This window comes from Pseudoliparis swirei, chromosome 24 (genome assembly GCF_029220125.1).
Source record: "Pseudoliparis swirei isolate HS2019 ecotype Mariana Trench chromosome 24, NWPU_hadal_v1, whole genome shotgun sequence".
Lineage (NCBI taxonomy): Eukaryota > Metazoa > Chordata > Actinopteri > Perciformes > Liparidae > Pseudoliparis > Pseudoliparis swirei.
The window spans coordinates 1,734,848-1,757,332 of record NC_079411.1 but is presented as its reverse complement, the minus strand read 5'-3'; the positions used below and the strand labels follow the sequence as shown (position 1 = coordinate 1,757,332).

General features: G+C 42.3%; 2 long non-coding RNA genes and 1 pseudogene across 2 annotated transcripts; 2 read left to right on the top strand and 1 right to left on the bottom strand.

The window, feature by feature from the left end:
- Positions 1-2,984: 2,984 nt before the first annotated feature.
- On the bottom strand, positions 2,985-8,841 carry LOC130189737 (uncharacterized; annotated as a pseudogene).
- A 44-nt stretch (positions 8,842-8,885) lies between these two features.
- On the top strand, positions 8,886-10,171 carry LOC130189580 (uncharacterized). Its single transcript, XR_008830830.1, has 3 exons — positions 8,886-9,018; positions 9,517-9,562; positions 10,112-10,171. It is a non-coding gene; the product is annotated as an uncharacterized LOC130189580 (long non-coding RNA).
- A 5,305-nt stretch (positions 10,172-15,476) lies between these two features.
- LOC130189583 (uncharacterized) lies at positions 15,477-16,346 on the top strand. The gene is made up of 3 exons (XR_008830833.1): positions 15,477-15,514; positions 15,891-15,998; positions 16,311-16,346. It is a non-coding gene; the product is annotated as an uncharacterized LOC130189583 (long non-coding RNA).
- The last annotated feature ends 6,139 nt before the right edge of the window (positions 16,347-22,485 follow it).

Sequence of the window (22,485 nt, the reverse complement as noted above, 5' to 3'; positions counted from 1 at the left end):
GAAGGTTCTTCCCCAGGTGGCAAGAGAGACATGAGATGTGATGTTGATGACAACATGTGGCCTGATGCTAGAGAGAGGATTAGCCCCTCAATTATTTGTTCGAATTACAGTATGTACTTTTAGTTTCTACCTTTTTTTTCTCATTACTGTAATTCCGTAAATTACTACAGACTATTGAAGCAAACTGCTATATTTAATTTACCTTAAAGAATTGTTATGTTCTAAAAAAATTCATAAATCATGTGAAAGAATGTCACTCTTTTCTTTGAAGAAAATATTACTTTGTTTGAAGTCACTGAAATTGTTCAAACTGTGAAGATGAAAAGTTAGTATTTTCTGTATTGGTGTTTGATGCTCGTGTTTTTACTCTCCGTGTGTTCTGAGTGACAGTGTGTGTTATCTCAGTGTGTGTTACCTCAGTGTGTGTTACCTCAGTGTGTTACCTCAGTGTGTGTTACCTCAGTGTGTTACCTCAGTGTGTTCTGAGTGACAGTGTGTGTTACCTCAGTGTGTTACCTCAGTGTGTGTTACCTCAGTGAGGGTTGTGCATGTTGTTTGGCTGCACTGAGCGTGTTTTGAGCCATGTGTTAAGAGTTGTGTTGCTTGGAATGAGTTTTGCAGGTGATGTGAAGTGTTTAGCTCAGGTGACTGTTGGTAGTGCAGACTGTGGTTAGAGTTTTGCACATGTGACTCCAGTTGTGCCCGCTGTCGTTTAGCAAATGAAAAAACTGTAAAGGCGTTTGCATGTGACACATACCCACGTGTTCTACATCAAACATTCCAGAACAATCTCAGCTCTATTCAATGAGGCTCATTGTCCTGGTGCCGTGTTCTCTGCTCTCTGACTGACAGGCTGCTAAATGAGCCTCACCCGTGAGGTGGGAGGTCCTTTGTGATTTACTGAGTGTTCATTGGTTGTTCTTTTCCCAAAATGTTGACAGACAAACGGATTGACCAATCACGGTGAAGGCTTCGTGTGACGAGTTCTTTCCGCACCGCGTCACCCGACACATCGCCCCTCCGTTCCTCTGTGTATCAGAGGGGGAGACGGGAGGAAGGAGGAGCAGGAGGAAACCCGACTGATTCATCCACGAGTTTAAACTGATTTATGCTCCTTATTTTCGCGGAGAAATAATTGTTTCAAAAACGGAAACAGTTGTTAAACCGTACTGCCGCGGCTTGACATTCGGTTTGAGTGTAAAAACTTCAACGAACACCGGAAGTAAAACAAAGTTGCACGTTAGTGCGTTAAAATATTTTGTGAAGTTAACGCGGCCAAATTAATCGCATAGATTAACCCGTTAACGCTGACAGCCCTAATATATATGTTTTATTAATTTTTCTATGTATATATATATTATATTATTTATATTTATATATAATATACTATATATATATTATATAACTATATATAATATATATATAATAAGAATAATACTGATGCAGCTGTTGTTACTATTACATTCAGAAATTGTCTTGTGTTTTTACTTTCTGGTGTTTAATGATAATTACTTCCTCTTGGGGCCGCTGGTTACATCTTATTATATTCAAGCGTTTTTCAGCTGTAAACTTTCCATCTCTTCACAAAAGAAAAGGACACAAGGAATAAAATGAAAAGCACTTGTGCTGTGTGTGTTTATTTACATAAGAACGTCTCCACCAGTTTAGTTCCTTAGACAAGGCAACACATTTATTTATAACGATTAGAGTCCATTTGACTGTTAAAAATTACATTTCATATGTTCATCAAAAATATAACGGGGACAACATATGACCCAACACAATTATTTATCCTGACAGGTGAGATAAACTTGTTTTATTCTTGACCTTGAAACTTCAATATTGTGTTGACTCACCGCTTGTGGTAACTTCCAGTCCATGCAGGTAATCCCCCTTGTGCACCAGGTCACACCATGAGTCACATCACAACTAAGACCTCATTGAAGGTCAAACCCTTTGCTGACATATTGTACGTCAAAACATCTCGATTTCCATCCAAATTGGACACGTCAACATCGTCAAAAGATGAGAAAATGCACAACGCGATTGAGAAACCTATATTTCAAAAATGAGTCTAATTACATGAAAAGACCAAAGACAACAATGATTTCAATACTTCCATATTTCTCTCAACACCGCTCTCAAAGCTCCCGAAGATCATTTTTCCTATAAGAGATAGATTTAAAATATATATATATAAAACATATGTATATATATAATTATATATATATCCGTATATATATATGTTTATATAATTATACATATATATATATCATTAATTAATTAAATATATATATGTTATATATATTAATTAAATATATTTTGTATATAACAATAGTTCGTTATATATCTAATTCAATATATATATAATAGATTTATACATATATATATATATACACTACCGTTCAAAAGTTTGGGGTCACTTAGAAATGTCTTTATTTATTTATAAGAAAAGCACTGTTTTTTCAATAAAGATAACATTAATCATAAATACCCTCTATACATTGTTAATGTGGTAAATGACTATTCTAGGTGGAAACGTCTGGTTTCTAATGAAATATCTCCAGAGGTGTATAGAGGCCCATTTCCATCAACTATCACTCCAGTGTTCTGATGGTACATTGTGTTTGCTAATCGCCTTAGAAGACTAATATCTGATTAGAAAACCCTTGTGCAATTATGTTAGCACAGCTGAAAACAGTTATGCTGGTGATATAAGCTATACAACTGGCCTTCCTTTGAGCTTGAAGTTTGAAGAACAAAATGAATACTTCAAATATTAATCATTATTTCTAACCTTGTCAATGTCTTGACTATATTTTCTATTCAATTTTCAATTCATTTGATAAATAAAAGTGAGTTTTCATGGAAGACACGAAATTGTCTGGATGACCCCAAACTTTTGAACGGTAGTGTACACATTTATACATATACTGTATATATATATATATATATATATCTGTCTAGTTATACTGTATCAGAGATACATTGTTTGTTTTTGGTAGTTTTTTGGTTCATGTTTAATAAATGTTAGTGTATGAAATTTGGGGATGGGCTTCATCCGAAGCGTTTAAAGGAATAAATGAATCGATGTCTGTCTCTGTGCAGGAGCCACAATAAAATCCTTAACCGACGCACTCGGCTTTGCCGCCTTCTCGTCGGGCGGGGCTTCACTTCTTGCCCATTAGATTTCCAACTCGCTGCATGAACCGTCCCAGTTTGTTGTCGGCGCCGCTTTGCGCCTGATGCGCAGAGTCGTTCCGGTTCAGGGAGGAGCGTCCGTCTCTTTCCGAGGCCGACGCGCTCGCCCCCGTAACTTCGGTGCTGAGCAGGTACTCAAATCGGCTGTAGACTTTGGTCTTCCGGGTGCGGTAGACGAACGCTGCCTCGCCTTGCTTTGCCGCCGCCGCCGCCGCCGCCTCGCCTTGCTCTGCCGCCGCCGCCGCCGCCGCCGCCGCGTCGCTCATCTTTTTTTTGCTGGAACGCTGAGAGGACGATCTTGTGAACGGAGACCTCGACGTCTCCGCCGGGCCGCCGGGGGATGCCTGCGACCTGGAGCCGGTGGGCGACGGACCTCTCTTGGCTGGCTGCTCTGCTTCGGGCGCCTCCAAACGGTCCGCTCTGCAAACTTGGTTCGACGTCGAGGAGCTTTGCGATCTCACCGAGGCCTTCCTCTGGAGGGAAGACTTCTCGTCCTTCGTTTGGGGGGAAGACGTCTCGTCCTTCGTCTGGGGGGAAGACTTCTCGTCCTTCGTCTGGGGGGAAGACTTCTCGTCTTTCCTCTGGGGGGAAGACTTCTCGTCCTTCTTGTGCACTTTCTTCTCGTCCTGTAAAAGCAACGACGCCACTTTCTTCCTCAAGGAACTCTTCCTTAGGAGCGGCGGCTCCTGGCGCTGTGCTTTAATTTTTTCCGCCTGACTACTCTTAGCCTGCAGTGAGAGCTGAGATCCTGCAGAAGGGTTTAAGATCTTTGGGACAGTCGGCAGCTCGTTGGACTTCTTTCTTTCCTGTGGAGCAGCCGAGTCCGAACCGTTGGCGCCGTGCCGACAGAGCCCAGGCTTCCCCTGACTTCATCCGTGCACTGCGAGTCTGCAGGGATGGCGGATTCAACAGAGTCCTCCTTGGAGAGGACGGCATTCCCGTCTCTGCGAACCTCCTCGCCTTCGTCCCTGAACGCGGCCGAGTCGGAGCTGTTGACGCGCGAGCCCTCTCCTTTCTCTTCCGGGATCTCAGTCAAGGACTCCAGCGCCCTCGGGTGTTGGAGGCCGCCGGGCTGCAGGTGAGAGAGCTTGAGCGACGGATCGTTCAGCGTCATGTCGAAATCAGCGGCGGAGGTGGTCCTGGTGAGAGGCTGGTGCCAGTCGTACGTCTGCGTTTTCCTGCGATCTGGAGCCGACGCGACGTCGTAGTGGGAGGCGGAGCGCTGGTCGTCGGTGAGCGGATGCTGTCTTTGGTCGACCTCCTTTGTTGGCTCGCCGCCTTGGGGTCGGACGGCTCCGGGCCGTACCCGTTTTGCGCATTCGGGTCGAATTCCGCCGCACTCTGCCTCGTGTCCAGAACCCAATTCTGTTGAGGTCTTTCCAGAGGCTGATACACAGACCTCAAGGACTCTTGGCACTGCTTGAGGTTGCCAGTCCTGCAGACTGAGCCTCTTCTGCCTCATTTCATCCAACCTGACTTCATGCCATGCGGCCGGTTGTGAACCGGCTGCGCCTGGTGCTCGTTTAAGCCCGTGTGACTGCCGTACGGAGATATCACCGACGCCAGCGTGTCGCACGACGCGTCGAGGGGCACGCCGCCTGTTAAAGTACGCGTCCATCTTCCACCTGTTGAGGGACGTCTCAGAGTTGAACGGGATCAGATTCTGGTCCGCTCCGTAGCGAGTCTGGTGCCTGAGGTGCTGATGAGACAACCGGTTCGGTAGCAGTGTCGCCAGCCCCTCGGGTTTGGTCCCGCCTTCTCTGGAGCTTAAGGAGCCGCGACGTTATTCGCCCCGCCTCGGCCGAGTCAGGGAGTGTAACTTCTGCAGTTCGCGCGTAACTGTGTCCCGCATCAGATTCCCCGCGCCGAAGCAGTGGACTGGTTCAGCCGATCCTGCACGCCAGGCCCTGGTCATCCCCGCGGCGCGTCCAACCTGTCGCCGTGGGCGCCTCATGCCGCTACTTTGGATCGCATGTGGACCTTGTGTATGCTGGGGCTGTGCAGGGCCATGATGTCTCTCAGGTATTGGACGGACGGCTTCTCGCTGGACAGAGCGGTGGGAACCATGGAGCGAGCGTACAGTTCGCGGAACTCCTCGTCGTACGAGCCGACCAGCTGGCCGGTGATCACCAGGGCCATGCTCAGGTTGATCTTCTCAAACGACCAGGTGTAGCTGAAAGGGAAAATCAAGGCGTCAGATTCGACATGTTACTAATAACAACTAGCGGGAAGATGCAGTTACAGAACCTTTAATAACTGAAAGGTTATTGGTTTCTCTTCACAATACGGTCACGGATTTCTACGCTTGGTCCAGAATCTTCTAGATTGCATTCACAGGACAAGATGCACGTTAATGCAAGATGCAAACCGGGTCCGAGAGCAATAGCGCATCGATCTGTGGATTTGTGGTCAACACTCCCAATTGCTCGTCAGTCGGGAAATCCATCGTATTCTTTCATGCAATAGCTGATCAATTGGCCAGAGAGGTCCCGAACGCAACCAGAAGAAAAGGCTCGGCGAGGCCGTTACCAAATATGCTGCGATTTCATTGCACGAAACACCTGGGGTACATTAGGACTGCGGCAACGTTGTTGGAGGGATTGCGGGAGACATTGACACAGAAGAACAACAGCAGGGCAACAATGCAAGGCTTTGTAGGATTCCTTAACAGAATTGCTGCGCCACCATTTCTCTGAACTACTTACACACTGTTTGTGTAAAGGGGTAAAGGTCGGACCGACTCACCTGTATGTTCCGTACAACACTGTTCGGCAGTCCACCAGAAGAAACTGTTGCTCCAAATCTCCTTGAAACTTCACGCCGGACCGACACTGGTACTGCTGCCCATGAACCGTCCGCACGCGGAAGTTCTGGCGGAGAGAAAACCGACCGAAAAGGATTCACAAGGAGAGAAACAGAAAAAATAAACAAGTTTAGTTTTTCGTGTGCGTGTGTTTTTCAAATGAGTACTTTTATGTTTTAACGGCAGCTGCACAACAGCTTTTGGCCACATGGGGGCAGCGTTGACATCGCTAGTTCACTTTCCTGAGGAAACAGTTTTCACAAAGTTCCTTCCCGCTGCGACGAGAATGTTTCAGATGAAGCGTTCAAAAGTTATAGGCCGAGTTCACTCACCCACTGGGTAGGTTTAGAAATTTGAATAAAAAACATGAGTCAACGCAGATCCACACACACACACACACACACACACACACACACACACACCCTGTGACAAGACCCGACCTGTGCGTCAGTTCCCCCCCGAGGCAGAGCGCATGTTTTGTTCTGAACCCAATTTCTTTTCCGTGGCTACCGGCGAAGCAATTGGATCTCGTGGTGCGCTCATCTGACTCACCCGTTGTTTTGATAGCGGTCGAACAGGAAGAGCCGGCGCCGCCGCTGACTGATCTTTCCTCGCGGCGGGGCCGCAAACCGTCTCGCGATAATTAAAAGGCTGTGAAAACGCCGGCAACCGACGAGCGTGTTTATGTGTGGAGCAAATGTCAGATTTAATCCACCTAGACGCTCCTGCCAATGAAGGAAAAGGTCACGCCAGGCCAGCTTCCTCCTGCAGGAGCACTATGGGGTACCCGTGTACTGACAGGAGCAGGAGGAGGAGGGCTGGTTGGTGTTTTGCGTGCGGTACTTCTCCGTCTCCGTGCATCTCGCTGACCAGACAGGAAGTGACCCGCAGCCTACACCTTAACATCCTCCCTTAAATGGCTGTGTTGTGTTTTAAAGGGTGACGTAACACAACTCACCCGTTCACTGTGTCTCATGTACATCTAGATCTAACATCGGTAACATCCACTTGTTGCCGATGTCTGCAGATGAAGGCCGAGGAACAGCACGGGGAACCTCGTCAGAACTTTGTTCTTATTGATTTTATTGATTGTTTTTATTGGAATTTTCGCTATTTTTATTGGAGAGCTTTTAGGATGTTTGACTTTTTTTGATTTAAGTGTCTTTGAGTATCTTGAAAAGCTACTGATAAATTAAATGCATTATTATTATCCACAGGGTACCTTTAAAACACGGCTTTTTCAAGTTTTTCACTGATACATTTTGAGATTTTGCTTCTATTACAATGTCTCTTTATCGCCTGTAGATTTTAATATATATATTTATAAAAATATATATATATATAAATATATATTTATATATATATATATATTTATATATACTGTATATATATATATATATATCTGTTGCCAGTATTATCTGATTCATGGGGGTAATTCATAGATATTAGTAAAAAATAATTTCTAAGACTTCTATAGAATCGGACTAGTTTTCGTCCCCCTGCTGGCCATTAGAGAGAATGCAAGTGTTGGATCTTTAAGCTGACGGCGCTTTGCATTGTGGGCAATTCCCTGGCAGAAACACCTCCCCTCACCTTGAGGTCCTGGATGTTGACGCCCACCCTCTGCGACATGGTGAGGAAGCTCTGGAACTGGGAGTCGTCCAGCAGGAGGTAGACCACCACGCCCCTCAAGGTCGCGGTGATGACCTCTCTGAAGATGTCCACGTCCGTGAAGACGTCCATCGCTATGGCGATAATCTGGGGACGCAGTGGACAGAAGGCTTTGAGTGCAGAACACAAAGTTATTATTTATTTATTTAGTATGAATTTAAATGACAGGCGGAAAGTTTTATACACACGTTCTACACACAGACACACACACGCACACATGTACATACACATACACACACCTACACACACGCACACATGTACATACACATACACACATACCTACACACACACACATACACACACACATACACACACATGTACATACACATACACACACATACACACACCTACACACACGCACACATGTACATACACACATACCTACACACACGCACACATGTACATACACATACACACATACCTACACTGTAAAAAAAGATCCTAATTTTACGAAAAATAACTCTAAATATTTACAGTATTTTTCTTTTTTTTTGAATTACATACAAAACTCTGTGAAATTACAGACATTATCTTTAAATTAACAACCCAACTGTTAATTTAAGTTTTATGCTCATAATACAAAATAACATGTTTTTCCCATTTTTGTAAAGAAAAATGACTGTATTATTAATACAGTCTTTTGACGTTTTCTTAAATGACATACAAATTCATGTAAAACAACAATTATTACCTGTAATTAAATGTGGAGCTCCTTATATGAAGGTTTATGTCCATACTAACAATTTAACGATTTTCTTTGTAATTTTAAGGTAGATCATATTATATTTATATTAATGTGTACTTTTACATTCAAACTCTGTAAATCTGAATCTAAATGTAGCAAACTTTTGTCATTACATTAAACATATTGCATTTTTTTAAGAGTACAAAGTAGAAGAAATAATAGGTTTTGATACTTGTTCTTTATAGGAGCATTATAGGGCGACCGTGAGTATTTGTCCAGTGTCGGTGTCCCGGAGCGAGACATCTAACTTCTAACTGTAAGTCGCTTTTGGATAAAAGCGCCAGCTAAATGCATGTAACATGCTTGAAAGTTTCAACCTCAAGAGAGCAGTGCAGCAGAAACTTGCCATATAGGATTTAGTGTCAACTAGAAATAAGACCGTCACAATGGCAATGACCACCACGAGCGGAGTGTGAAGCATCCCAGATAGCAGTTGATCCTTTCCGCCCTCCTGTCGCACTCGGTTTGGTCATGCCACCGGATTCGCGCACCATCAGACAGCGTTGTGACTGCGGTGGATGCTCCACGTTGTTGCCCTTCGACTTTTCAAACTGGTATTTTCAAAACTGCAGCTCTTTGCGCCAGAAGTACGAGTTAGGTAAGTGTTGAATTGTGTTGCGACTGTCGAATTATGGCTCGTTTTCTTAAGAGTTCCCTCTTCTTTTGGCTGCCGCTAACATTGCTTTGTGAAGTTTGAGGTATTGTTAGACTTCAACGTAAATAAGTTATTACCGTAACATCCCGGTTTTAAAAGAAAAAATCGTATTTAATCACACACAGTTGGTGATGGTGTATAAGCTGATGTTGCTACTGCACGTGTCCCCTCTGCCAGGGCTGGTCCAGCTAACTACCATGTGTGGTTCTCATGGAGCTATCTTCTGCAGCTAGCGCTGAATTGTCAGTGGTTAGGTTACTTAAGCTCCAACCCAAGGGTGCGCGATGGAAGCTGAGCGAGCTAACCGCTAGCCGGCGAGCTAATAACGGCGCTAGCTCGCGAGCTAATAACAGCGCGAGCGCCAGCAACCTGTTTTAATTTAATTCTGCATGTATTGAGTTCTCAACACGTAACTTAGAATTTGCAATGTCATCCTCACAGTTGTACAGAAGTGACAACACTGTTGATCGCCATCTCTACAATTCAGGTAAGCACACATTCTTTGGAAGGAAATGTTTTCACAGCAACTTAAAGACACATTTGAGAGGAACCGTATAACCTGTTTAACTTTATAATGACCAGATTTGTATTAATTCATTAAAATACTATCTTAATAGCGTAGTGTTTGTTAGGATCTGTGTGTTTCCTGTTTTATGTTGAAGTCCCTGTGTCGTTTCCTGTTTCCTGCTCTTCCCTCCCTGTGCTTGTCTGTTTCTTTCCTGATTGTTTCCACCTGTGTCTCGTTCCCCTGTGTATTTAATCTGTGTCCTTCTGTTTGTCTGGTGTCAGATCGTCTTTTTTCGTTCCCGTGTGGTGTTGTCCGTGTTCCTGTCCTGAGAATAAACTCAGTTTTTCGTGAAACTCCTGCTGCGTTTGGGTCCTCCACACCACGCATCTGTAACAGTGTTTTTATAAAAATGACTTGACATGCTATATAAGCACTACAAATTAATACAATTGAGAACAAATAGATATTGTATATTTCCTGAAAGAAAAGATGCATTTCAAACATTGTTTGTATTTTGGTTTGTTTTAGATAAAATGAACAGAAAGAATGGGCCTGTCTCCAGCTCCACCATTAGACGGAGGGTCCGTCAAAATGTTTTGACTACATCACTGTGATTGATGGGAAACTGAATACAACTTTGACTGTTAAGTAAAGTTTCTTCTCTTCAATGTGTATAACACGCCTATTATTGCCGTTTAATCTCTTTTTTTTACGGTATACCTCGTGTTTTCAAACACAAATTTTCATACTCCTGGTTATAAAGAACTTTAATAGTTGCAAAATATTATTTTTTTCAAAGTTCTTGGAACAGAAGGTTATATTTCTGTGACAAGTGACACTGTTTGTTTCTTTCCTCTGTAATTCAGGATGTTCCACTTCATAGAATTCTTGACTAACAAAACGGTAGCAGTAGTGCCACAAAGCTATACCAGCTTTGTGGCACTACTGCTACCGTTAATTATCGAGGGACGAAAGGGTGGACAAGGCTGTCAGAGGCGCTGAAGAACCTGGAACAGACTGGCAGACCGTGACGTCAGAGTAATTGGATCATCGGTATTATATTAATATTGTATTAATTGGCGTTTAAGCGGATATAAAAAATCACTTTGTTATATATGTTGGGGGAAACAACATTTTAAGCACATTGTTCTGTTTATAATTCTGTACTTTTTCATTGTGTTTATGTGACTTAATTTTTAGATAATTACTTGGTGGAAATATATGTCTTGCGACACATCAGATCTCCAGTCAGAAGAGGAGGCAAATCCTAAAAAGAGGAAGCCAATGCGGTGTGAGTAAATGTGTATACATTTTATTCTTTAGAACACTTTTACCTTAATAAAATAAAGCGTCTGTGATTCATTTTTATAGTATGACCAATTAGTTTTTCTATCTCTTTCTAGCCATTTCTATGGAGACTCGGATGGAGACAGTGAAAATGAAAATTCCCACAAAACAGGGGTCCAACCACTAGCGGGACAGTTGTCCCTCCAATCGTGCCTCCTCCTAACTATTCCATGTACTCCATCACCAGCAGGACAGCGAACACGCCAGGGGACACGCCCACCTGGCGAGGGGCGTGGTGTGGTTCAGACACCATTGCCTGCTGTGGTGAGCAACACCTCAAACGGCTATGGGATTCAAATTGAACCTTTTAATCATTTAATTTTTTTAAATGTAAACAATTGTTAATTGGATACAAGACATGCAATACACACTGTCACATTGAATCCAAGTGAATATGATTATTATGATTGCATTAATGAAATTGTATAAAACTTGATATTTCCATATTTTATGTAGAATCTCTTAATCGTTACATTTTTTAACTGTTTTTCTAATGGTTTTTTATATAGCTGTTCCAGTTCAAATCCTAGGCATGCTGGAGACAATTACAGAGGTGAGAGACCCGGTTCCGTTTCCGTGTACCACAATGGAGGAAGTGGAACTTTTTGAGCAACGGCTCAAAGATCCCGTCAACATTCTAATGAGTGGTGAGTTTTTTTGTTTTAAGAATCTCACGCAAAGCTGATTAAAATCTATTGTATGTAATTTACACTAGACAATACCATGTTTGATGGAAATGTTTTTTCAAGCATTGGCTAGAAAGAGATAGAAAAGTATCAAATATGAATCGTACTTTTTCGATCCATTTTCGATTTCCTCCCTGGCAACGATCGGACGACATGATGCCAAACGTGGAACATCCTCGAATGAATGGAGAAAAAATTATTCAGTCAAATGACATCTAAGACTTTGCTCCTGCGTAAGTAACTCATATTTAATGAAAACAATTTGGATTCACCCAGAGGTCTTGATTAGTGTTCAAACTTACGAATAACCATCTTTCCCAGATCTTTTTTTAACTGCTAAATAAAATGTTTGAATTGCAACTTTATTCTCTACTTGGGTAAATGTTACTCGACTATATCTTTACATAATAGTTATATGATATATTGGCTCTAAATATAGCATAGCACACCTTAAGTGCCAGACAGCTACTAGATTTTAGACTGCATTTCTGCTCTATGTTGCACTGAGGATTCATGAGATTTTGTATCTGCTTGTGTGATTACAGATGCCGTCAGAAAGAATCATGCCACACATGCATCCACTGATGAACAGATTCTAAAGCATGCCATTAGGTGGTTCAACCTGGCAGCAAACCGGGGTAGCTCCAGGAGGCGTGCTACTGTCGACATCCCCCACACTGAACAGAATTAAAAATATATATTTATATAATATATATTTATATATATATATTAGGGCTGTCAATCGATTAAAAAAAATTAACTAATTAATCGCACATTGTGAAATTGCGATTAATTACAAACTTTTAATCGCAATTGAAAGTGTTGACAGACAAACGGATTGACCAATCACGTTGAAGGTTTCATGTGACGAGTTCTTTCCGCGCCCGTCACCCGACACGTCGCCCCTCCGTTCCTCTGTGTATCAGAGGGAGAGACGGGAGGAAGGAGGAGCAGGAGGAAACCCGACCGATTCATCCACGAGTTAAACTGATTTCTGCTCCTTATTTTTGCGGAGAAATAATGGTTTAAAAAACGGAAACAGTGTCAAACCGTACTGCCGCGGTTTGACACTCAGAGGAGTGTAACAACTTCAACGAACACCGGAAGCAAGTCGAAGTGTCCTTGAGCAAGGCACTGAACCCCCAGTTGCTTCCCGGGCGCATCACTGCAGCCCACTGCTCCTTAATAACTAAGGATGGGTTAAATGCAGAGAACTAATTTCCCCTTGTGGATTGATAAAGTATATTCAAAAAAAAACAAAAGTGCGCTAATTGCGTTAAAATATTTTAGTGCGTTAAGGCGGCCAAATTAATCGCATAGATTAACGCGTTAACGCTGACAGCCCTAATATATATATATACACACACACCAGTTCTCAGTTGGAAGTTCCACCATTCACTTGAGGCCACTAGAGCCTATTCTCTGGGAGAATTGTGGTATTTGGGTTAGGTGGTCGGTATTTATGGTTGTATTAGTTGTAGCTCTTGTGTTCTAATGTGAGCTATAGTTTTTACTCTATATGTATGTGTATATATTGTCTCGAACTAATTATCAATAAATATGATTCATACATGTACAAGAAATAATTTGATGTCCTTTTAATAAACTGTTTTGATATTATTTCCGATTGCATTTCTTTTTCCCCATTGATGCATATTAAATATATGTGTATGTAAAGTAATTGATCCGGGCCAAATGAGCTGCTTTATGGAAGGATCCAAATTGAATGAATATGGGTGCATGGCTGGTATACATCTAGCCACTGATCCGGAGCCTATGACGCATCCGGAGGGAGTCAGTTGCATATCTGTGATATTAATTGTGTTACATTGAACTGGAATAGGCCTTTACTGTTCAAAATATTGAAAATGACAATGCTATTAAAAACATTTGATTTCCACATTCCAAGTTGTGCAAGTAAAAAATAGAGGGTGAGTTTGGCCTGTATTATAGAGATTTATGCCCACATGGACACTTCCAGGCCGGTTAAATTAACTGGGTTTGCCCTAACGACGGAGGCCCGATTCTGCCATAGTTGCTTGCTACTTTGGGCGTCCTTTAGCTGGCAAAAGACAGTAACCTTTGCCCATGTGATTGAGGCCCAGTGCTGCTATAGTGCATGCCGTCTTGGGCATCCACACAACGGTGAAAGAGGGGGAGTTTAGCCCTAAGAAAGTAGGCCTTGTGCTGCTGCAGTGCATGCTGTCTTGGGCATCGTAATTCAGCCAAAGACTGCATTTAGCAGGGAATTGAGGACAGCAGTTTCTTTATCCGAGAAACAGCGTTGTTGGCTGCCTTTAATTCAACCTTTTCAGCCTGGACATGAGCTCAAGTAGTCTTGAATGTGCCTCAAAATGTATGGTATTTGCGGGGTTAAATCAGCCTTTTCATCGCTTTGACACAAATTGGCAGAGATCCCGGGTTATACTCAACCAATTTAGCCTGGAGATGATGCTGTAGTGCATTATCAAACTGCACAATTACTGTTGAATCTACCTTGCTTCCATAGACAACTAACATACTTTAAAGACATTCACTGTCTACAGTGAGCAGTTGAACAATTAAAATGTACATTGTCCCATATAAAGGATGGCTAATGGCCTAACTACTTTGGCCAACACCTTGGATCTGCTGGATTTGAGCTATGCAGAAGAATAAAGACAAGAAGAGGGGGAAATGGCTTCGCAATGGATTGACTTGCTACATGCGGTTAAAAGTTTGAAAACATGTTGCAACTTGTATGGGATAATGGCCATGTTGGCAAATGAGTGTTGCTGTGGGCAAGGCTGAACTCCTAAACCAACCTGCCGCATAACACTGCAACACAGTTAGGGGAAATGACATTGTCATGTTTGCACAGTTGGCATTTTGGTGGTTCTAAAGGAAAGGTCAGGGATTTGTTAAAATGCAAGAGGGTCATACTATGGGCCATCTGAATGTAAATAGAATGTCACCATGATATCAATCCAGCGATAAGCAATATATGCAGTGATTATTGTTGATTGTTCCATCTCAATTGCGTCATCAGTCCTCATTTGGGTTGTGTGCAGGGAATGGCACTAAAACTTTTTAAATATTTGGGTGCTTCATTTTCTTTAATTAAAGAACCACTAAACACTGGGCCTCTACTTGTGTGTTCTTGTGTTGAGGCTAACCGGGGAAATAATAGTAATAACACAAATAATAATCTACCACTTCTGAGTAGACTCAATGTAGAGAAACGCTTCATATGGATCAATGTGTTGGAGTTCTGTTGACTGTAGACTAGTAAGTATACTACAAAGGAATTGAATGACCAACCGTCGCCTCTCAGCCGGCCTTAAAACATACTAAGTGTGGAAATATATATATATATATAGCCTACCATGTGTCTATGTGTGTTTGTGTTAACCTATAGGTATTATTACAACTTTACCATATAGTATTTCATTTGTATTCATACACTGCAATGGAAAGAGTTAATTGAATATACCAGCCTATAAATACAACTAAATACAGACATTTCTTTAGTTTCTTTCAAAACAAGTCATCTTTTTCTATATTAGTTATGTTACCGCGCTAAAACCATTGCTATTGGCTGTCTCCCACGTTGCTTTGAACATGATTGGATAATCTGCCTGTCACTCAGAGAACTGGCCAATGAGAAATGTCCGCTGGATTTGAAATACGTCTGTTCGAGCGGGAAGCCGCAGCGGGCAGGCGCTACTCGGCAGGTCTACTAGTGTCTGCTGTTGACCTACCTGCATTATTACCTGAAGTATTTTACATATGCCTGCGATTTTAACTTGTGGGATGTCAGCGGAGAAAGAAAGACTGGGACACAGAGGAAGGATCATACGGGATGTGGTGACCAGCAAGTTCGTGAATTGATATCCTGCAAAATTATTGAAGATATCAGGTAAGAAAACATTTCACTGTTACTTTCTGAAACAACCTAATGTAATTTTCTATTTAGCATAGTTTAAACATATTTCATTTAGACATATGGAAACAAATTAATCATTTTACATGTTTAAAGTAATGTTATTACATTAAAATCAGTTAATTAGTGTGTTCAATACAGTTCATAATGGATTAAATAATGCTATAGGTGGATAAACGGACTGTTACAAAGAGTTTGGTTAGCTAGTTAAATAAACTAGCTTCAGGTAACGTTAGCTTGTTGGCATGATTCTGTCTCACAACCAGAAACACATACTTGAATGTGGTTTAGGGTGGGTGACATGGATATAATTGACAGTATTCTTCACTTTTTCGAACCGTACTGCACACAGCACTGGACCCTGAGCAGTGCATGGCCTGCAAGATCATGAGAAGGCTGAAGAACCAGGAGTGACAAGATACCACTGGATGGTGGGGCACATAATTCCACTCAGGGACAGGTAAGCAAACAGGCAAGACATAGAGAGAGATAGGATTTGTTCTTACAAAAAACAATATAAAACAGAAAACATGTGCATTTAAACAGAAACAATACACACATACATACTGTAAAAATGTCTTGTGTTCATTTAAGAAGCCTGCTCAAAACAAATGCATGCATGAGTTACTCTAAGTCAGACTGGGAAATAAAGCCTCTAATTTTTGTAAATGTTTCTGAGTTGGAAAAAGGCACCTTGGTGATGCTGGTGATATGATTCTTAAAACTGAGTTCACCTTCCATGGTCACTTATAGGTTTGTGATTTGTTTTTAGTGATCTGAAAATGTCTGTTTACCAACGGTCCCCATCAACCTGACAGAGCGATGTGAGGATCTGCAGAAAAGAATGGCAGAACATCCCCAAATCCAGGTGTGTAAACATCGCGTTTTATCGAAGAGACGAGGCTTTAACTGCAAAGGTGCATTAACTAAGTACCAAGTAAAGGGTCTGAATCGTATGTCAATGTGATAATTCAGTTTTCTTTTTTATTACAGGGTATTTAGTGTAGATTGATGAGGTAAAAATTAATTCAAATGATTCTATCATAAAGGTTGCAACATAACAAAATGGGAAAAAAGTGAAAAAGTCTGAATACTTTCTGCATGCACTGAAATATGTGGTGGCAGTTTTTTCGATTCATTTTCACATTACCCTTTTCAACACTGATAATAGCTAATTACACGAAACTTTCTTTATATTTTCAGCTCAATAAGGATTGGAACAACATTGACGGGGAAACACCCAAAGTCCATCACTAAGTATCCACTGCAGCATATATAAAAGATATTAGTCCATTTGAACCACTATTGCAAAACCTTACATTGTGATTAATATTGATATGATTTCTCAAGTACTTTAATGATCTGAGCAAAGCACTTTTTAAGACAGTTCTTCCACTGGCCATAAAAAAACTGAGGAGCTTTTCCTTGACCTTCCTTTGAGTTGTACGGTGGCCCTGAGAGGTCAGGGCACTGCAACTTAATAAAACATGCTAATCGACAAAACACAAGCAAATTAAGAAAACAACTTCATCAAATTGACAGCACATGTGCAGCATTTAGAAAGCGCTGCAAATTCAGAGCGACACAACACGGTGAAAAGCGCTGCAAATTAAGAAAAAGTGTTTCAAGAGGACACTAAATCATGATGAACACAGCTTGGACAGGCTTGCTGTTGCTATGGTTTGTGACTCATGAAGTTATTGAAATCGGGTATTGTATCATCTGTTTACGTTGTGGACCTACAATATGCTACTGCTCTACTCACCGGAAAGTGAGCTGCATGCACCTCGCAGGACCTTGCAGAGCGGAAAAGCTGAATTATATCAGTCATTCTAATTATTTCTGAGGAGATTTGACAGATTTTAAACTGTACTATCCGGTTTAACAGTGTGGACAGACAGCCTGTAGCCCATCATATTCATGTAGGCATTATTAGACAAAAAAAATACAGATGTATAGTCTACAGTAAGCCAAGCATTCCCATGAGACTTCTTTCCTTGAAAATCCCCAAACAGACCACTATTACCTACCTGAAATGAACATACCTCGTACTACTATCACCACCATAAAGTTATTGCTTATATGGTTATTATGCAAGCTACAGTTAACGTAACTTTTTCAATTTTGAAGATGAGGTCATATGATTGAATTCTGCTTTTCGCTCTGCAAAGTCCTATGAGTTGCGTGCAGCGGTCACTTTACTGCAGAGTAAAGCAGCAGCAAAAGTCAGTTCCCAACATAAACAGATGGTATACGCCGGACGTCACTTCAATAACTTCACGAGTCTCAAACTAGCAGCAACAAACATGTTCAAACCGTGCTCAGCACCATTGTCCTTGAAACACTTCTGTTTTCTGTATTTATGCATGTTTTCTAAATGCTGGACATGTGTTGTCAAATTACTAAGTTTAATCTTAGCTTGCCTGTGTTTTGTCTTTTGCATGTGTTTTCTAAGTGGCAGTGTGTTGATCTCTCAGGCCACCCAGAGTTAGCATACTTTTCAAAGACATGTCGTCATCATTATCATCATCTACCCTTTTTTATTTCTAAAGGGGCATTGAGGAAAAGACCCTCAGACATGTCACAATATAATTATCGGTGGTTGGTTTGATATGTGGAGCTCCGGCTGTGAGGAGGAAGTCTCATCTCTTTGTCTCGTTCCGGTTCTGGTCTTTGAGTCGGACCTGGACTCAAGTTATTGTAATGAAATGTACTTTATTTTAGTTTGACTCGTGGACTCATTTGTTAGTTTCCTAGAGTTAACTTGATCTGCAGGCGTACAACTCATGTTCACCCCGAAGAGACTCCTTGATCTTTAGTTTGTTGCCTATTTTAACGGATGCTGTTTGGGGCAGATTCTGATGGAGAGATTCAGCAATTAAATCTAATAACCGTATGTTGCTCATCAAATATCAGCTCTTGATCAACTGAAGCTTTGAGTTTTAGAAAGGCTCAAAGGTAACAAGGATCTCTGGAGGTTATTCAAGGTTATGAAAGGCTTCTGAACTCTCCTTCCTCAGCTAACGGACGCGAGGCTGTCGAGATCTTCGGGGACCAGAAGTTCTCCGCCGCCATGGAGCGGATCAAGCAGCAGATCGCCAGAGAAAACGTCAACTTTGTCCGCTTTGAGGCCTCCGACCTCCACGGGGCGGCCAGGTCCAAGACAGCGCCTGTCCGCTTCTTCCACGAAATCAGATCACCTTCCTAACTACCTTCCTGCCTACCTTCCTACCTTTCTGCCTGCCTACCTACTTACTTACCTACCTACCTAGTATCTACATATCTAACTACCTTCCTACCTACCTACCTACCTACCTTCCTACCTATCTACTTACCTATCTGCCTACCTACCTACCTACCTTCCTACCTTTCTGCCTGCCTACCTACTTACCTACCGCGGCCAGATGGAGGTCAACCTGAGGCCCGAGTTCGGGATCGCCGCCGCGGAAAGCGCCTTCACCTTCCGCACCGGCATCAAGGAGATGGCCCGTCAGCACGGCTACGTCGCCGGCTTCTTCGCCGCCGACGGGCTGCACAACGGCGGGGTGCTCTCCCACAGCTTGTGGGACGCCAACGGCCGGCGAAGCCTCTTTACCGGCGGGGAGAAAGCCGGCGAGCTGTCCGAGATCGGCAGGAAGTGGCTGGCCGGGCTCCTCGCCCACGCCGCGGCACTCAGCTGCCTGATGGCGCCCGGCCTCAGCTGCCGGAGCCACGTGGCCGAGACCATCGAGGACCCCAAGCAGACGCTGTACGCCACGTGCGGCTGCAACGATAGCAGCTGCTCCTTCAACGTCAAGTGCCACGGCGGCAGGGAGACGCACATCGACAACAAGCTGGGCGCGGCCACGGCCAACCCGTACGGCGTGCTGGGGGCCACCGTGGCCGCGGGGCTGGACGGCGTCAGGAGGAACCTGAACCTCGCCGGCGGCCTGAGCGAAGCCCCCGGTCGGCAGAAGGACTTCGCCGTTCCCGTGAAGCTCGACGACGCTCTGGAGGCGCTGGCGGGGGATCAGGTGATCCGCGGCGCCCTCGGGGAGCCGTTCGTTCAGTATTTCATCGCCATGAAAAAGTTTGAGATCGAGACTCAAGAGCTGGACGACGAGAGGAACAAGTGCCTGGAGTATTTCATCTAGAAACCCCTAGAAACACAAATAAAAGCATGAAAACCAGCTTGAAAAGCTTTTTATTTATACTATTTTAATACTTTATTAAGATAAGATAGTCCTTTATCAGTCCCACAGCGGTGACATAAGCAGGATTATTATCATACGAATTGTAGATATTTTTCAATTATTAAAAAAATTGTACACCCTTAATGTGAAGTTGTTTATATATATATATATTTATATACATATATAAAAATTAAATAAAAACATACATATACATATATATAATTGTATGTATATATATTAGGGCTGTCAATCGATTAAAAATAAATTAACGAATTAATCGCACATTTTGAAATTCATTAATTGCAATTAAAAGTTAAAAGTTAAAAGTTCATTCTTTTTAAAGACCAAACTTCACACAGAGCTGTGTTTAAAAAGAGGCTCCTACCTATAAAGTGCCAGCGAGGTATTTAATATCGTGAATGATTAATTGTTTCTTCAGTGAAACATCAGATTAGTAAAAAAAGAAGAAGTATATTGAGACCCCATTGGTCCTGTCATCTTTAACACTGAACAGCAGAACCAGTGGCCTTGGTAACTGACTGACATTCAAATATGTCATGTTAACCCTCTGGAGGCTGGGGGCATTTTATGCATTTTACAAAAAAAATTAAATTAACCTTTTACAGTTTTTTTCATTTGCTAAACGACAGCGGGCACAACTGGAGTCACATGTGCAAAATTCTAACTACAGTCTGCACAGCAGCAGTTCATGTGGACCAAACTCTAGTTTGTTTTTCATTGCTTGAACACAGTTTTCAAAACTCTAACACTTATCCCATGACTTTAACCACAACCTGCACAACACTGTGGATCTACAGCACTTTGTTCAAATGCTAACACACTGCTGTCCAAACTGTGAACCACACATTCAAAACGGAATAGAGTTCAGCCTTGTGCCTTTCAAACACTGTGATTGCAATTTCAGCTGAAAGGCTAAGCAGGTGTCTTGTTTTAGACTTGTTAGTGAACACACACACCCACACACACATATATATATATATATATATATATATATATATATATTACAGTATATATAGGTAGAGCTCAGAAAGACTCATTTTGGAAATGGAACAAGGAAGATGGGTTCGTGGAGGGAGAGGGGGATGCGTGGAGGAAGACAAAGAGCTGTTATTCCAGATGAAATAAGGGCTCCACTTCTAGAGCATGTCGTGAACCATGGTCTCATTGAGAGAGGCAGGTTGAGGGTTGAGGCTGCAACAAAAGTGTCTGGTCACCACCCACATGACCAAATGTCTCTTTTGGAAGCCATGTGTGCCGGATGTGAGGACACGAGTCCAGAGGCCTGCCAGGTGGATCAGGCCCTCCAGAAGGTTCTTCCCCAGGTGGCAAGAGAGAACATTAGATGTGATGTTGATGAGAACATGTGGCCTGATGCTAGAGAGGCAGGATTAGCCCCTCAATTATTTTTTCGAATTACAGTATGTACTTTTAGTTTCTACCTTTTTTTTCTCATTACTGTAATTCCGTAAATTACTACAGACTATTGAAGCAAACTGCTATATTTAATTTACCTTAAAGAATTGTTATGTTCTAAAAAATTTCATAAATCATGTGAAAGAATGTCACTCTTTTCTGTGAAGAAAATATTACTTTGTTTGATGTCACTGAAATTGTTCAAACTGTGAAGATGAAAAGTTAGTATTTTCTGTATTGGTGTTTGATGCTCGTGTTTTTACTCTCCGTGTGTTCTGAGTGACAGTGTGTGTTACCTCAGTGTGTGTTACCTCAGTGTGTGTTACCTCAGTGTGTGTTACCTCAGTGTGTTACCTCAGTGTGTTCTGAGTGACAGTGTGTGTTACCTCAGTGTGTGTTACCTCAGTGTGTGTTACCTCAGTGTGTGTTACCTCAGTGTGTGTTACCTCAGTGTGTGTTACCTCAGTGAGGGTTGTGCATGTTGTTTGGCTGCACTGAGCGTGTTTTGAGCCATGTGTTAAGAGTTGTGTTGCTTGGAATGAGTTTTGCAGGTGATGTGAAGTGTTTAGCTCAGGTGACTGTTGGTAGTGCAGACTGTGGTTAGAGTTTTGCACATGTGACTCCAGTTGTGCCCGCTGTCGTTTAGCAAATGAAAAAACTGTAAAGGCGTTTGCATATGACACATACCCACGTGTTCTACATCAAACATTCCAGAACAATCTCAGCTCTATTCAATGAGGCTCATTGTCCTGGTGCCGTGTTCTCTGCTCTCTGACTGACAGGCTGCTATAGAGCCTCACCCGTGAGGTGGGAGGTCCTTTGTGATTTACTGAGTGTTCATTGGTTGTTCTTTTCCCAAAATGTTGACAGACAAACGGATTGACCAATCACGGTGAAGGTTTCGTGTGACGAGTTCTTTCCGCACCGCGTCACCCGACACATCGCCCCTCCGTTCCTCTGTGTATCAGAGGGGGAGACGGGAGGAAGGAGGAGCAGGAGGAAACCCGACTGATTCATCCACGAGTTTAAACTGATTTATGCTCCTTATTTTCGCGGAGAAATAATTGTTTCAAAAACGGAAACAGTTGTTAAACCGTACTGCCGCGGCTTGACATTCGGTTTGAGTGTAAAAACTTCAACGAACACCGGAAGTAAACAAAGTTGCGTTAATTGCGTTAAAATATTTTAGTGCGTTAACGCGGCCAAATTAATCGCATAGATTAACCCGTTAACGCTGACAGCCCTAATATATATGTTTTATTAATTTTTCTATGTATATATATATTATATTATTTATATTTATATATAATATACTATATATATATTATATAACTATATATA